General features: G+C 33.4%; 1 non-coding gene across 1 annotated transcript; it reads right to left on the bottom strand.

The window, feature by feature from the left end:
- Positions 1 to 11,002: 11,002 nt before the first annotated feature.
- LOC141542064 (U11 spliceosomal RNA) lies at positions 11,003 to 11,143 on the bottom strand. The gene has a single exon (XR_012482068.1). It is a non-coding gene; the product is annotated as a U11 spliceosomal RNA (small nuclear RNA).
- Positions 11,144 to 15,335: the final 4,192 nt, after the last annotated feature.

Below are 15,335 nucleotides of genomic sequence, written 5' to 3'. Positions count from 1 at the left end.
GTTAAAAAACTGAGTTGTATCAGTGGAGAATTCATTCTGACAACAGACCATGTTGAATAGTGGCAACTGTTTCCAAACTTTCTTATTTCTACTATAGTATCCTACCTGTCACCTAGTATTGAATCTCTCACTAGATATTTGAAGAGTGATTAAAATTGGTCATTTCTTCCTCCACATTATCTCTTGTATCTATCCCTTGTCTTGACTTCTGTAGCTTCAGATTCACCTCAGTTGTACTATTACTATTATTATGGTAGCCTTCTAATTGGTCTCCTTGACATAATTCTCGCTCGCTTTTAATTTATTCCGTATAGTGCTACCAAAGTCATTGGTTTCAAATTCAAATCTGATCGTGCCACTCATTCCTTTACTCAATAAATCCCAAGTATTTCTGATTACTCTAGGTTAAAATACAAGTTTACCTATTAATTATTTAAAGTTATCACAATCTGGCTCCAATTGAATTATTCCTTTCCCTACCCCACATCATATAGTCTGACCAACTTGTTACTTACACACTGTACTCTATTTCCAATCTCTTTGGCTTGCATTGACTATCCCTCATTCTTAGAATGCCCCTTCTCTTGACCTCAAGTTCTTAGAATCATTTTCTCCCAAAAAACTTCTTAATCACCAATTATAATAAACATACTTTCTGAATACCACTTTCTATTCTAGGAAATTAGAATCTTCTCTCCAAAAAGAAAAAAATAAATAGAAATCGAAATTTACAGATATTCTTATAGTGTGTGTGTGTGTGTGTGTGTATGTGTGTATGTGTATATACATCTTGTCTCCCTTTGAAAAATGCAATCTCCTTATGGACAGAAACTTTAACTTCTTGTCTTTTTTTTTTTTTATATCTTTTACCTTTGCTAGCATGTTTAGTACATATATATATATATTCTGGAGTCATTTCAGTTAGTAAAACTTTAATTAATTTTTAATGATTGAATGGATTTTTAGTTCAAACCTCAGGTTTTAATTCTGTTTCTGGTCCTTACTGTTACTGTGGTTTTTGGATAAATCATTTCTCTATTTTCCACTTCTATAAAATGAGATAGGTAAATAGGCAAATAGATAGTCAATAATCATTTGTTAAGTGCCAGATGTAGTGCTAAACATTGTAGATGCAAAAACAAATGACAGTCTCTATTTTCATGGAGCCTGCAATCTAATGAGGGAAGCAGGATATAATCAGCTATGCATAAACAAAGAATATACAGAATAAGTTGGAGATAATTAAGAGAAGGAAGATACTAACATTAAGGAACATTGAAAAAGTCTTCTTGTAGAAGGTGGAATTTTATCTATGGAGTGAAGGAAGCAGAGAAGCCCAGAGTTGGAGATGAGGAAGAACACCCAAGTATAGGTGACAGACAGCCAATGTAAATATCTGATCAGGTGATAGAGTGTCATGCAAATGGATCAGAGAGAGAGATAGATGAATAGATAGCTATATTGGCAGAAATATGGAGAGAGACAGACATAAAGAAAGAGTGAAAGGTTAAGTACTATGAATTAAAAATACAAGTAAATTATATGGTTTGTGTCCTGAAGGAACTTATATTTTCATGGGAAAGACAATATGCAAGGGGGACCTAGGAAAAGGGTTATATGTTGCTCTCAGTGGCATGGTGTAAACAAGATTAATATGGAGTCCTGATTCCAAGCAAGATAAAAAGAAAACTGATCTGTAAGAGCCTAGACATTCAATGATGAAGTCCAAGTTTATAATGTACAAGAAAGAAGAAGATAAAGATATGCTTAAAATAAATTATACATAGTCAGAGGATAGCTAAGAAATATGGCAATCTCTTGGTTTTAAACAAGTCAATTAAATATCTCCTTAAGACTGCTATTCTCTAAAATTCTGATATTAATCTAGATGATTCCCATGCAACTAAAGTTCTGGGAGTTTTATATAAGTACAAACACAGTATGAAGCAATAAATATAAACTGCAACTTAATAAAAAGCGTTTTGAATTTTGTAAAGCATTTTGTATGATCTCTTTTGAGTCTGAAAACTTGAATGTAAATCCTAATGGTACTGGTAACAGAGATAAATATAGACAGTTGGAGACTGCTTTAACCTGCTCTGCCTACTATTAATTTTTTAATGTGAGCATTTACTTCTCAGAAATAGATAATCAGTTAAAAATGGGGAGGGGGCTTAATTTATTCTTACATTTAGTGTTTAGACTTAAAGTGCTCATCCAGTTTAAACTAAAAAAGCATGTAGGTGCATACATTTTTTTCCCTAGAGAGCTAGTTTGTTAAACATTTACTAGAACACCTTCTATCACTCTATAAACATGGCTTGAGCTCACCAGGAGTTCAGTGGAAGATTTAAAGAATGAAGTCATCACCAGACTGCTGACCTGGTGACTCAAGGCATTAATAAAAATAATAATAAAGAACAAATTTTGATTTAAATTTAAAATTTAAATTTAAAATAAATTCAAGGTTTGAAATTGCTTTACATCATTATCTCATTTGAATTTCACAAATTCTCTGCAAGTAACCCTATTACACAGATGAGTAAACTGAGATATAGATTCTGTGTCAAGTTCATAGTTACATTAGTAGTAACTGTCAGAGGCAAAATGTGAACCTAGTTGGCTACAAGTTTCATTCACTAAAAAAAAAAAAACATTACTTTATTATCTTATTAACATGGTAGATTGATGATTGAGAATTATGAACAGAGTGCTGTGGTGTTCATGCAATAGTTAACCTAGACTTGTACAGCATTAACAGATTCTTAGTATCAGTATTAACTGGTGTGGCTTGCTTTTGTCAAAATTCCCCAGTCAGGGAAGTTTAACTGTCACTTATAGTCTCAGCTCTGCTGGGTTCCAATCTAACCCCAAAGCATAAATTTCATAAGGATTGCATAGTTTACATTATCAGGGATCAAGGATATCAAATCTACTTTGCTGCTGACCCTCTGCTTGCTGCAGAAACTTACATACGTCCTAGTTGTAGTAACAGGGATTTTGCTTTGTCCATTGAGAACTAATATATGATGGCCACAGCCCTGCTCTTACCATGTACCATGTTCCTCTCTCTCTCAACTACTACTCCAGGAAAGTAGATCTTAGTGGGCTCCCATAGTAAGGGAGTTAGGACTTCATGGTACTGACTACATAGGGAGAAAGTCATTATGTTGTGGGAAAAGTTTTCACATAAAGAGTTGTCATGCTTATTTCTGAGGGTTTTTTCCCCCTCCGTCCTTCTGTGGAATTGAAAAGGGACTCTTTTCTCTTCCTGCTTCTCCCTCTATGTAGCACAGTTTCATTTTTTCAAGATCCAAAGTTTAAGTTACTACTATATTCAGCCATATTATAACTGGCCCACAAAACCAACCACTATTTATAACATGTTTGGGAGAAAAAAATATGTTTTTTTGTTCTGAACCAGTTTGAAAATGAATTTTCAGAACACAATTTTCATGGCTGGTTGCAAGTAGTAAAGATAAGCCTTGGGAGTGGCAAGGGGGGATGTTCTATAGAACAACTCAAAGAAGAAATACTCAGTGTTTGTGCTAGGTCAGTAGTCCCTAAATTCAGTGAAATAATAGGATTTCCTGAACATACGATGGAATCATAATCATCTGAGTTTGAGTATATGTTGAATAATGAAGAGTAAAAATAATTCTGAAGTGATATTTGGAGGAATACTCATTTTAACCTCTTCTTGGAAAGTCAGTCTTAACCCCTGTTCTGTTGTTCTCACCTTCCATTCTTCTTTCTTCTGTTTTTCATCCAGTGATCAAAAGGACTACCATTACAATCCTCTTAATTTTTTTGCTCCTTCCTTGACTTTCCTTTTCAATAGTTCTAATATTGTAAAATTAAAACATCATCTACATTTCTTTGTTTTCTTTTGGTCCTGATATGCAATTTCATTGGTGTGGGAAGATCAGTAAGGAAGCTTCCTCCCCCCCACCATTACACAGATTGGAAATTCAGTGTAATTTAGTTTTAAATTTCTTGAAGGCTAAAAATTTAAATGATGTTTAAAACCACATAGGTGATACATGTCAAAAATTATAATAGATGGATTTTAAATAATACTTTAGGATTTTCAAGATGCTTTTCATGTTTTTATGTCACACAAAAAATTTACAAGGTAGGTGATATTTTCTCAATTTTCCAGATAAAGTATCTGCCCAGGATCACATCTATATAAATATGTTACTATTATTTTTATTATCATTGTTGTTATTGTTATCCTATATTGCCAGGCCTCAACTCTGATGATAACTTCACTTCCCAACTGTTCTAATGAATTTATAGAGCAATTGGCAGGGGAAGGGGAGGAATAGTAAATGTTTAACAATGGTCTCTAGGAGAGAAAAAAATGTATGCACTTTTGTGTATGCTTTTGAGGTTAATCTGTATTATTAACAGTTTCTATGGTCTAGATAAACAACAAGATAATTAACTGCTGATTTGTAAAGCTTTTTAAAGGTAAAATTAACTATTAGCTCTTACAAGCTGATTGGAATTGACTCCAGCACATCCCCGAATTCAAGTCTTCCTGACTGCAAGTAAAAGCCCTACATGTGCTATACCACACAGATCTTCTGTTATTTCCAGGTTAGTCCTCAATCCTCTGTGTCATGCTGGTTTTCTACAACATTCCTTTTCATTGTACGCAGGATTAGAAATTAATATTATGGCTGGCAACCTCCATAATTATAAATTTCCTTGATTACAATCTAGCCACCTTGAACAGAGTTTTTGTCCTGGAGGTCTTAACTATTTCATCTCTGGAATTTCTGCCCTGCCTTCCACTTTTATTGGCAACTGCCTCATCTGGTCCACTTCCTCAGCCAAACCTCAACCATATTTCACTTTACTCCCAACACCTTGACCATCTTATCCACACTGACCTGTCTGTATATATATATATATATATATATATATATATATATATATACATATATATATGTGTATATATATATATATATATATATATATATATAATTTCTCACCATTAAAAAGAAGTTTTTTGAAAGCAGGGTCTGTCTTTTCTATGTTTTTGCATCTGTAGTCATTGCACTTAACATAGTTCTTGGCATGAAATATTTAATATATATTTTTTCACTTTTTCATTCATTCATTTATTCATCCATGCATTCAAAAAAAAAGCCATCTTCTCCAATGATTCCTAAGCATCATAGAGAGGTAAGTCAAAAATATGAACCTGTAAAAAGTCATAGTCAATTAATTGGCAGTGTGGGAATAGAACCCATAACTTTTGGCCATTGTTTTCATTGGCAAATGTAGACATCCAAGAGAAACCGAGATTGACAAATACTGCTGAAACCTAATAAGGCAATTCTAAACCATTTTAGCCTGCTAATATATTTTCTGTTTCAGATAGCTTTAAAGCAAATTTCTTCAATGCACCTCAATCTGGTTAGCTACACAGCATGACAAGGGCTATGTAGAAAAATCAGAGTTTATGGTTCATCAGAACCCCATTTTAGCTCTGCGCCGAATGTCTGCTGTGCCCACTCATTGCTCTGCTTTAAGGGCTTGGCTGTTAGACATTTATACATCCATTAATTAGCATCTAGGCATGATTTAAGGGATAATGTTCCTGGCGTTCAGCATATATGAGGCAGTAAACAGCTTTTGTGGAAGATTAAATGCTGTAGCAAATCAGAGACATTTGGTGACCCCAGAAGCCAGTTGTTGCCAGCATCCTGCAATGCTACAATTATTGTGCCAGAAAGGGGAACAAAGAAAAAATAATAAGTAATATTAACTAAGAGCACAGACAAGAGGGAAATAAATTGGAGATCTCCAAAAGAAGGCTTAAGAGCACTGTAGCTTTCTTGGACTTTTTACTGATATTCTTTTGAGGATAAAATCTAGATAAGTATTTATGTAGAAGTGTTTTAAGTAAATCAAGGCTAAAGAAGTTGTCTGCCTGGAAAGCAGATCCTTTATTAAATCACATGTGAGAAATAAAAGAAACACATATCGATAATAAATATACTTATTGCATATCTAGTTTCTAATAATAGAATGAGTTTTATTATTCCAGTGTTGTGGCTTTTGAATGGAATACTAATAATTAATAATCAGAAATTATCACAATAAATGCTGTGCCTTATATACTTTATATAAAATAAAATTATCTGAAAAATATAATACATATACTTCTTTTGGTAAGCAATACATAAACACAAAATATTGATCAAACAATAAGCATCTATTTACCATCTCCTGTATTCTATGGACTGTAACAAAAGATGGAAATAATGATAATAATAATAATTAGTTTTTCTAAAGCATCTTAAGGTTTCCAAAATGGTTTATATATATAATATTAACTCTTTTTATTTTTATATACCAATCCTGTGAGGTAGGTCCTCCTATTTTCTCCCATTTTGCAGATGAGGAAACTGAGGTAGACTATGATTAAATGTTTTTATCCAAGGTCCACAGGTAGAAAGTATACATTCAAAGTCAGATCTTCTAGCCTGTAAATCCAGTACTCTCTCTCCATTGTATGTATCACCTAACTGCCTCTAAAAGAAATGGATACTACCCTCAAGGATCTTACAAGCTATTAGGGAAGATACAATGTATATGAATAAGCATAACCAAATCAATCAATAAATACCTATTTATTAAGCATCTATTATGTTTCAATCCAGAGATACATAAAAAGTGAAATGATCACTACTTCTCATGTATATAATAATGAGGGGCTACAACAAATTAGTATGTGAATATACATAGAAATAAAAGGACAGAGAATAAAAGCAAAGTAGTTAACTAAAGGGATGAAAGAAGATAGGAAAGGCTACATGTAGAAAGTTATTCTTGAGATTCTTGAGCTGAATCTGGACAACTAGTATTCCTTGAGTCAGAGGTGAGGAAGTACTATATTCTATAACTAGAGGACATGCTTTAAAAAGCTGGGTGATAGTCTTCCCCCCAAACCCGATTATTTTCCACAATTATTGTTACCACCATTATTCTAGTCTCTCAGCGCCATAGCATAAATATTTATTTATAAAATATAAGGAAAATTTTGTAGGGGAAAATAGTGGGAGTACACAAAGACAAAGATGTCTAGATTTGCATAGCAACTGGACTTGTGATTCCATTGTCCTAAGAAATTCCAAAGTGAGAGAATCTCCTCTAATAACACAGTTGAATAGATTCTTTAATTCCTGTGTAGTCTTAAAGATTTGATTAGTGTTCTGAGCAGTTAAAAGATTCTGTTAGAGTCAGTAAGCAAATGTATGGCAGAGGTAGAATTTGAATCCAGCCCTTCCTGTATTAGAGCCTGGTTCCCTAACCACCTTAATACATTGCCTCTGTGCCTATGAATAGGGCTTTGTTTTGTTTTAAATTCAGTTGACAACTATTAGATTTAAAACAAAACAAATCCATTCCAATTCAGCTTTTCTCAGGACACTGTGTTGTCAATCTTTTATGTCATTTAATATAACAATTTCATGAAGAAAATAAAGTGTTACAGAGGAAAAACATATCCTGAATAATATGTATAATAGTTACATCATAGAGAAAAGTCTCATTAATACCTATAAATGCATATGTTCTAGACTAACTGGAAAAAATTACATGGTTTACTAAGCTGGTTTTGATCTCAATATGAAAATAATTTCTAGTGTTCAGTCTGCTTAATTGGATTTGATATGCATCATAAAAGAGGCAGTAGCTTTCATCAAGCTGCAGGAATAAAACACATTTTTAAAATAGTACAAAAGAAAGTTTGCAAAGTCATAGGTTAGCCTTATGACTTGTCTAATTCATCCCCTATGTTTTTATTCAGAGGTAAAAGGCTAATAAATCCATTCAGAGGTTTGTGTGTGTGTGTGTGTGTGTGTGTGTGTGTGTGTGTGTGAGAGAGAGAGAGAGAGAGAGAGAGAGAGAGAGAGAGAGAGAGAGAGAGAAAGAGAGAGAGAGAGAGAGAGAGAGAGAGAGAGAGAGAGAGAGAGAGAGAGAGGGAAAGAGAGGGAGAGACAGAAGAAAAAGAGGATAGAAAAAAAAGGAAGAAGAGAACGAGACAAAAACAGATAGATAGAGACAGAGAACAGGAAGAGAGAAAGACAAGGACAGACAAACAGATGAGAGAGAGAGAGAGACAGAATGACAGAAGACAGAATGGAACATAAAAGAAAAAACACAGATGTATGTATATGTACTGGAAATAAGACAAGAGCCTCTAAATAGGTGCTGCCTCCCTATCTCTATTTTTTTTCTCTTTTCTGTATTTTGAACATGAACCTTTTTTTTTTTTTTTTTTTTTTTTTTTTTTTTTAATGGCAACATAAGTTTCCAAGACTGGAAATTGCTTAAATACAAAAAGTGGCACTTATTTGGAGAAGTGTTTACTCCAATGTATTTCTTCACTCCATGAAATCAGTCTCATTTGTGAATGGCTGTTTGGGAAGCAGCATTCCAGTAGTTTTGAAGGACTGCTTTAATACCTACAGAAAAGAATATAGATGCCTGGACACATCTGCCATCGCTGTGACTAAAATGTTTACTTTAGCAAACACTGCTCTATTAAATTTCAAAGTGATGCTCTTTGAATTTTAAATTGTAAGGGAAACCTGGCCTGCTTTCTTGAAAGCTTTGGTTTAGACATAAAAAGGAGAAAGGAGCTTTGAAGTTTGAATGAGATGCATACACTCTCCTTTTTCCCCCCACTAAGATACGAGGACTTACACAGGGCTTATTTGCTGTTTATTATTCTAACTTGTGACTTGAGTGATATTCTTCTCTCTTTCACCTTTGACCATTTCTATTTTTACTTCATCTGGAGACTGCAGCAAGTTTCTATTTGTTGTACTCCAATCCCAGGATGCTTTTCCCAAAGAACTTTCATAGACTGTTCTTCTAAAAACAAACCCATTTTATCACTCTTTAATGAGCATCTGCTTTTTGAAATTATCTCTAGATCTCGTGGTATTTATTGATGCTAGTCTTCCAGTAGCTTCCTCTGGAGTCTACTCTATACATAAATAGTGCGGATATGGCAAATTTATATTTTTGGCATAGATGCTCACCTTAATGAGTATTTATTTGGGCAAATGAGTGCTTGCATAATTGAACAATTCATGGACCAGAGATAATTGAGCATTACAATAAGTTATGTCACCTATTTACAAATGGGAGCCATTAACTTCCTACTTTGCTTACTTGAAACAACTTTTTAAACCAAATAATTATATTTCTACTTTCACAGAATAGGCTTGTGCAGGTTCATTTCATTTGTATTGACTTTGGTGAATAACAATTTTTGGATAGCAACCTAACTCTGCAAAAACGATCACACAATTCAACTCAATAATTCAGCAAGTGTCTATTGTGTCTGTTGTTTTTTTTTTTTTGTTTGTTTGTTTGTTTGTTTCTTTGTTTGTTTTTGTTTTTGTTTTTCTTTTTCTTTTGGATCAAATCAGGAAAGGAAATAATTAGTATTTTGATGTATAATGTAATAAAGTATTTGGCTACGACACAATTTTAAAGAAAAAACATAACATTCACAGAAGTAAAATATACAGCATTTGCCTGCATATTTTTCCTTTTCTATCTTTCCTAAGTAAATTTATATTAAGGGGTAGGAATTAGTGAAACAATGTATGATTTCACAATTGCCATCCCTGTTTTTGTTTGCTTTTTATAATTTAAAACTAACTGCTACCTGTGAAGATGTCTTTCTAGGTAAACCATGTTTTCTCTCTTTACTAGGGCAGATGGAACATGGGGGTTAAAAAAATAATAAACTATGTATACTAGTGGGTGTTTTGCCTTATCTTTGTGTTCTTGAAACTAAGCTGCTACTATTTAGTCCTTTTTAGTCCTGTAACTCTTCCTGGTTCTTTTGGGGGATTTTCTTGCCAGAGATACTGTAATGTTGTGCCATTTACTTCTCCAATTCACTTTACAGATAAAGAAACTCAGGCAATCGGGGTAAAGTGGCTTGCCCAGGGTAGCATAACTAGTGTCTGAGGTTGAAATTGAACTCTGCTCTTGCTAGCTAACAGGTTCTAAGTAATTCACTTGATAATGCCCTAGAAATGTGTGGATTGAGAAAAATAGTAAGCTAGAACTAACTCAAATGACCAAACATCTTTTACATGATATTCTAGGTTTATATACTTTTGTACTCATAGAGAACAATTAGAGACTGAAAGCTGTACATTTTTTTTAAACTTTAAGTTAAGTGATTAAAATAATTGAACCAAATAGATTGGTTAATTGAGACTTTCTTTTTCTATGTAATGATTTCTATATAATTTTCATTGTTATCATGTGTTTAGTAAATGTGAGTTGAAATTCTCATATTGAAGAAGCCTAATAGTGAAGACTGAATTAGATCTAGATGCTTTTTATAAACCATTCACTATGTTAATGATTGTTTTTAAAGTTCATGTCTTCTGCACTTTTCTACCATTTATCTCTTATCTGAATACTCCTTTCTTGTTCCCAACCTCTTGGATCTTACTGACTGTTTCTGGTTCAAATAATCCCATAATGGAAGGGTGGAGATTCATAGGTCTGTCACAACATTATTACATTCAAGTCCAAAGTCTGATATCAGGGGAGGAAAGAAGATATGTTAATGTCAGCAAAGTTTGGCATGATGTAATAGTGTCTTGAGAGAGCCTCCTTTCTAATCTACAGTGTTTTTGAGGTGATGGCATTCTCAGTTACATTTTTATGGTGAATATTAGAGACTAGTCAGGAGAATGAGAGAAACCTTTTAGCATGAAGAGTTAATGATAGTCTGAGCCTGTGTATGAGATGTCCAACAGCAGGAGTAGATGCAAGTTAACAACTTTGCCCCTCATATCTCACAATTAAGCCACAGATCTAGCATGGACTCAGGGAGTAATTTGAATTTAGGGGTTGTGATGCAGGGTGAGATTTGGTATCAGGTGGGGAGCTGTGTTCTAGGCAAGGAAAAATTAAAGTAAGTATCTTTTTTTTAATTGTTATTAAGGAAACCAGGACCAATGATCACCAGCTGTCCAGAGAACAAAAAGTATGCTTCTAAAATCTAGAAGTAGATTTTGCACGAAAAATGGCCAAAGATAACCCCATTGCTCCACATGTTCCATGCACAACAAAAGCCCTTTTTTGAACAGTATCCTTTTGGTTCTGGCCCCTAGAGTAGAATAAAGTCTCAAATCTAGTTTGCAGTTTAATTGGAAGCCTACAGCTGAATCTCCAGGGCAGGGAGTTCAGAACAAAGAGGAAACTGCATTTCTGTTGCTCTGAAACTATAGAAACTTCCACTTGGCTGACAGTGGCTGCAGACAAAAGCAGTATACTTGATCTCCATCCAGGGGCAAGCCTGAAGTTGTATTGCTCAGATCTGAAAGGACTTCAGGAATTTGTAAAACTCAGACAAGGAAGAAAATGATCGAATTTTGCCTTGGATAGGACTACTTGTGAGACACTGAAACCTTTCAGGTATCCAGCTGCTATTTTCCCTGAGATCAAAAAAACACTCGATATACTCAGAGAAAGCACCATTAGTATTTAAAAGAACATAGAACAGGACCAAATATGGCCCAGGCCTTCCCTCCATTAATGTGCAGAATCTGACCCTAATCCAAAGCCCCAACTTGGGAAATAAATAATGAGCATACAAACAACAATAACAAAATTATACCATAAAAAATAAAACTGTTATTTTGACACAAACCCAGAAAAAGAGAATGATTCCAAAAACCCACAAGCAAAATCTTAAAGAAAAATCCAGCTTCAAGTTCAACTAGAATTAATATAGGAAACAAATAGTTTAGAATGATTTTATACATGAACTGAATCCTAGGGGGGAAATGGAAAAGACATAAAAGCTATGGAAGAAAGACTTGGAAAGATAATTAATTGCTTAGCAGAAAAAATATAAAACCTTAACCAAAACATTACAGTATTTGAAAATTAGACTGGAGGAATTAAAATAATTAATTGCTTAGCAGTAAAAGTACCAAACCTTAACTAAAGCAACACAGAACTTGAAAATTAGACTAGAGGAATTAGAAAGTAATAACTCCATGAAACAAACAAAAAAATTAATCAAAATACAGGAAAAATAGAAGAAAACAATAAATATTTTACATCAATAACTTCTGTCCCAGTCTAACAGTCAAACAGGACAATTAGGCTATTAGAAATTGCATTTGTTATCATCAGTTGTTGCCACCCATCATGTAACCATAGCTTTTAAGTTGAAGAATAATATGGATGCTTCCTAATGTAAACATATTGCTTAGTTCTATTCATTCCTTGGAACAAGAATACAGTAAAATAATCAAATTCACTTTCATCCTTTCATGATTCTATATTATTCTGAATATCCTCTCCAAGGATACAATGCAGCTCTTTTAATGTTCTCCTTTATCATCCTCCAGTTTAATGATCAAATTATTTTGCCAAAATACACCTTCCCTGTATATATAACAAATATATAACAAAGTATATTGATAATTTCAAAATCTGTATGTTCCTAAACCTTTTCTAACATGAATTTTTTTTCATCTATATTCTTTAGGATTCATGAACTTAATGTCACCACCAAGCTAAAACCGTGACAAATGGTCTTTATTATATCATTACATCAAAAACAATAGTATTTACATTAAAATCCTCCTCATATTGTAGAAGGGACTTAAGATTCCTGAAGGCTATTTAAAAAAAAAAACAAAAGCTCTAAAAAGAAGCTCTAAAAAGGTGCTATCAATTTGAAATCAGGTTCAACAAGGGGCTACTAGAATGCATGTTTTGCAAGGGTCAGAGTATCTAGAAAAGCTAATCATCTAGATGGACACTTTTAGATCACAGAAACTCTTGAAAACAGTCTACTAAAAAGTAAAGGGGACTGCATCTCATGATAAATGTTGTACCCACACAAAGGAAATCTCAGGTACTTAATGGTTGATGATGAAAATGATAATTTACAATTAAAAAAAAACACTCTCTAGGTGCAAAGTTCTGTAATATTCTGTCTTTTTGATAATACATTTTAATTTTTTATTATAGCTTTTTATTGACAAAACATATGCTTGGGTAATTTTCTAACATTGACTCTTGCAAATACTTCTGTTCCAACTTTTCCCCTCCTTCCCTCCATCCCTCCCCTAGATGGCAGGTAGCCCCATACATGTTAAATATGTTAAAGTATATGTTAAATACAATATATGTATACATATTTATATAGTTGTCTTGCTACACAAGAAAAATCTGATTTAGAAAGAAGGTAAAAATAACCTGGGAAGAAAAACACAAATGCAAGCAAACAATAACAGAAAGAGTATAAATGCTATATTGTGGTACACACTCATTTCCCAGTGTTTTCTCTGGGTGTAGTTGGTTCTGTTCATTACTGATAAATTGGAACTGATTTGGATCCTCTCCGTGTTGAAGAGAGCCACTTTCATCAGAACTGATCCTCACATAGGCTGAAACCAAAAAGAAAAGTTTGAGCTAAGAGAAAAATTATGGAGAGATGCAAAAGGCATGATGATCAGAACCTAGTTCCTATTTCCTATTTGTCCAATTTTTTGTATCAAAGCTCTTTATAATACTTTTGGGAGCCCAAATCAATACAATTTCATGAGTGCCTTTAGCTTGTAATTGCCTTATCGAGAACAATACTTCACAATAGAGATGCAAGAAGGTGTTTTGCTTGGTTCATATCTATTGGGTATACTTTCAGTTCATGCATTTTCCTGATTTGATATTTTTTTTCTATTTTAAAAATCAAGCAATTATCTCTGTTCAGTATCTTATTATATAATTAATAATAAAATAACATAATATTCTGAGAAAAATGGTTAGAAGGCTTGGGAATTTTATGTAGACTCATTTGAACAGACTAAATTTAAATTTGAGTTGCAAAGTTTAATGTAGTTTAGAGGACTCTTTAAAATATTAATCATGCCTCTATAGCATATATGTAGTGAGATTAAAAAGATGGACAAGAAAATTTCTAATCTCACGAAATGTAATATGGTAGCAGGAAATCAGAAAAAAAATGCACAAAAATAAATTAGGCAATCTGGAAAAGTAATACTGTGAATAAACATAGGCTTGCCTTATCAGGAACAGCTGAATTTGAACCTGCATCAAGACTCTTCCTAGCTGTGTGACCATGGTTGAAATATTTAACATCTCTCAGTCTCTGACACCCTATTTGTGAAATAAAAAAGAGTAATACGATCTAGAATTTATCTCACAAGTTTGTGAAGATCAAATGAGATAATGTGTTTTTTTCAAGACTTAAAATGGTAATAAACATTATTGTTATTGATATTGTTTTTACAATTATTATATCAAAGAGGTCCAGATAATATTATATACAATATAATGAAGGGAAAACAAAAAATATTGAAATAAAATGTGCAGAAAACATACAACAAAAGAAAAATTCACTTGCATCAGGGGAGATCTGGATTTTATGAAGGAGAAGGCATCTATGCTGTGTCCAGAATCCAAGGAGCACAACACATCAGGTGGTGGAGAGGGCACATTACCTGAGTAAGACATAGCTTTCCCTAAAACACAGAAATAGGAAAGGGTCCAATCTTGCTGAACAGATAATTATCTCTTTGTAATGAAGGAACTGCATGACCACATGGCCAAACAACATCTCAAACTCAACACATGCCAAACTGAACTTTTTCCCCCTACACATATTTCTCTACCTAGGTGCTTTGTTTCTCTCAAAAGCCAACCCACATTTGAAAAATTGGCATTATCTTTTATTCACATTTCTTTTCACCTCTAATATATAAGCAGTTGTTAAATTTTGATGATTCAACTTTCTCAAAAGTTTTTCATTTTTTGATTAATTTCTTTCCTTACCATCATGTTGAAGAGAAGACCTGGAAAGGGGTAGCAATCTAGAATGAAAAAAGAGAACTTTCCCTACAAGAAATTATGTTAACAAAGCTTAAAATCATTTTATACAGTGACCACTGCAATTAGGTAGTGCAACAAATAGAGATTATGGCCTAGAATCAGGAAGACTAGAATTCAAATCCATCCTCAAATAGTTAGCCATGTGATCATGGGCAAGTCATAACCTCTGTCTTCTTCAGTTTCCACATGTGTAAAATATGGAAAATAAAAGCATCTATCTCACAGGACAGTTTTGAAGATCAAAAGAGATAACATTTATAAATTACTTAATACTCAATAAAGTGCTCAATAAATGCTTTTCCTGTCCCTTCATCCTCTTCATATTTGATCCTGCATGCAACATTTTAGCCTTAATACCCTTTGTCTCCTTCATGAAGAACTAGTTTTCCTTTGACATTAGATTT

The sequence above is a fragment of the Sminthopsis crassicaudata genome, chromosome 4, assembly GCF_048593235.1.
Source record: "Sminthopsis crassicaudata isolate SCR6 chromosome 4, ASM4859323v1, whole genome shotgun sequence".
NCBI lineage: Eukaryota > Metazoa > Chordata > Mammalia > Dasyuromorphia > Dasyuridae > Sminthopsis > Sminthopsis crassicaudata.
The sequence above is the reverse complement of the archived record's forward strand: the minus strand, read 5'-3'. Positions and strand labels throughout refer to the sequence as shown.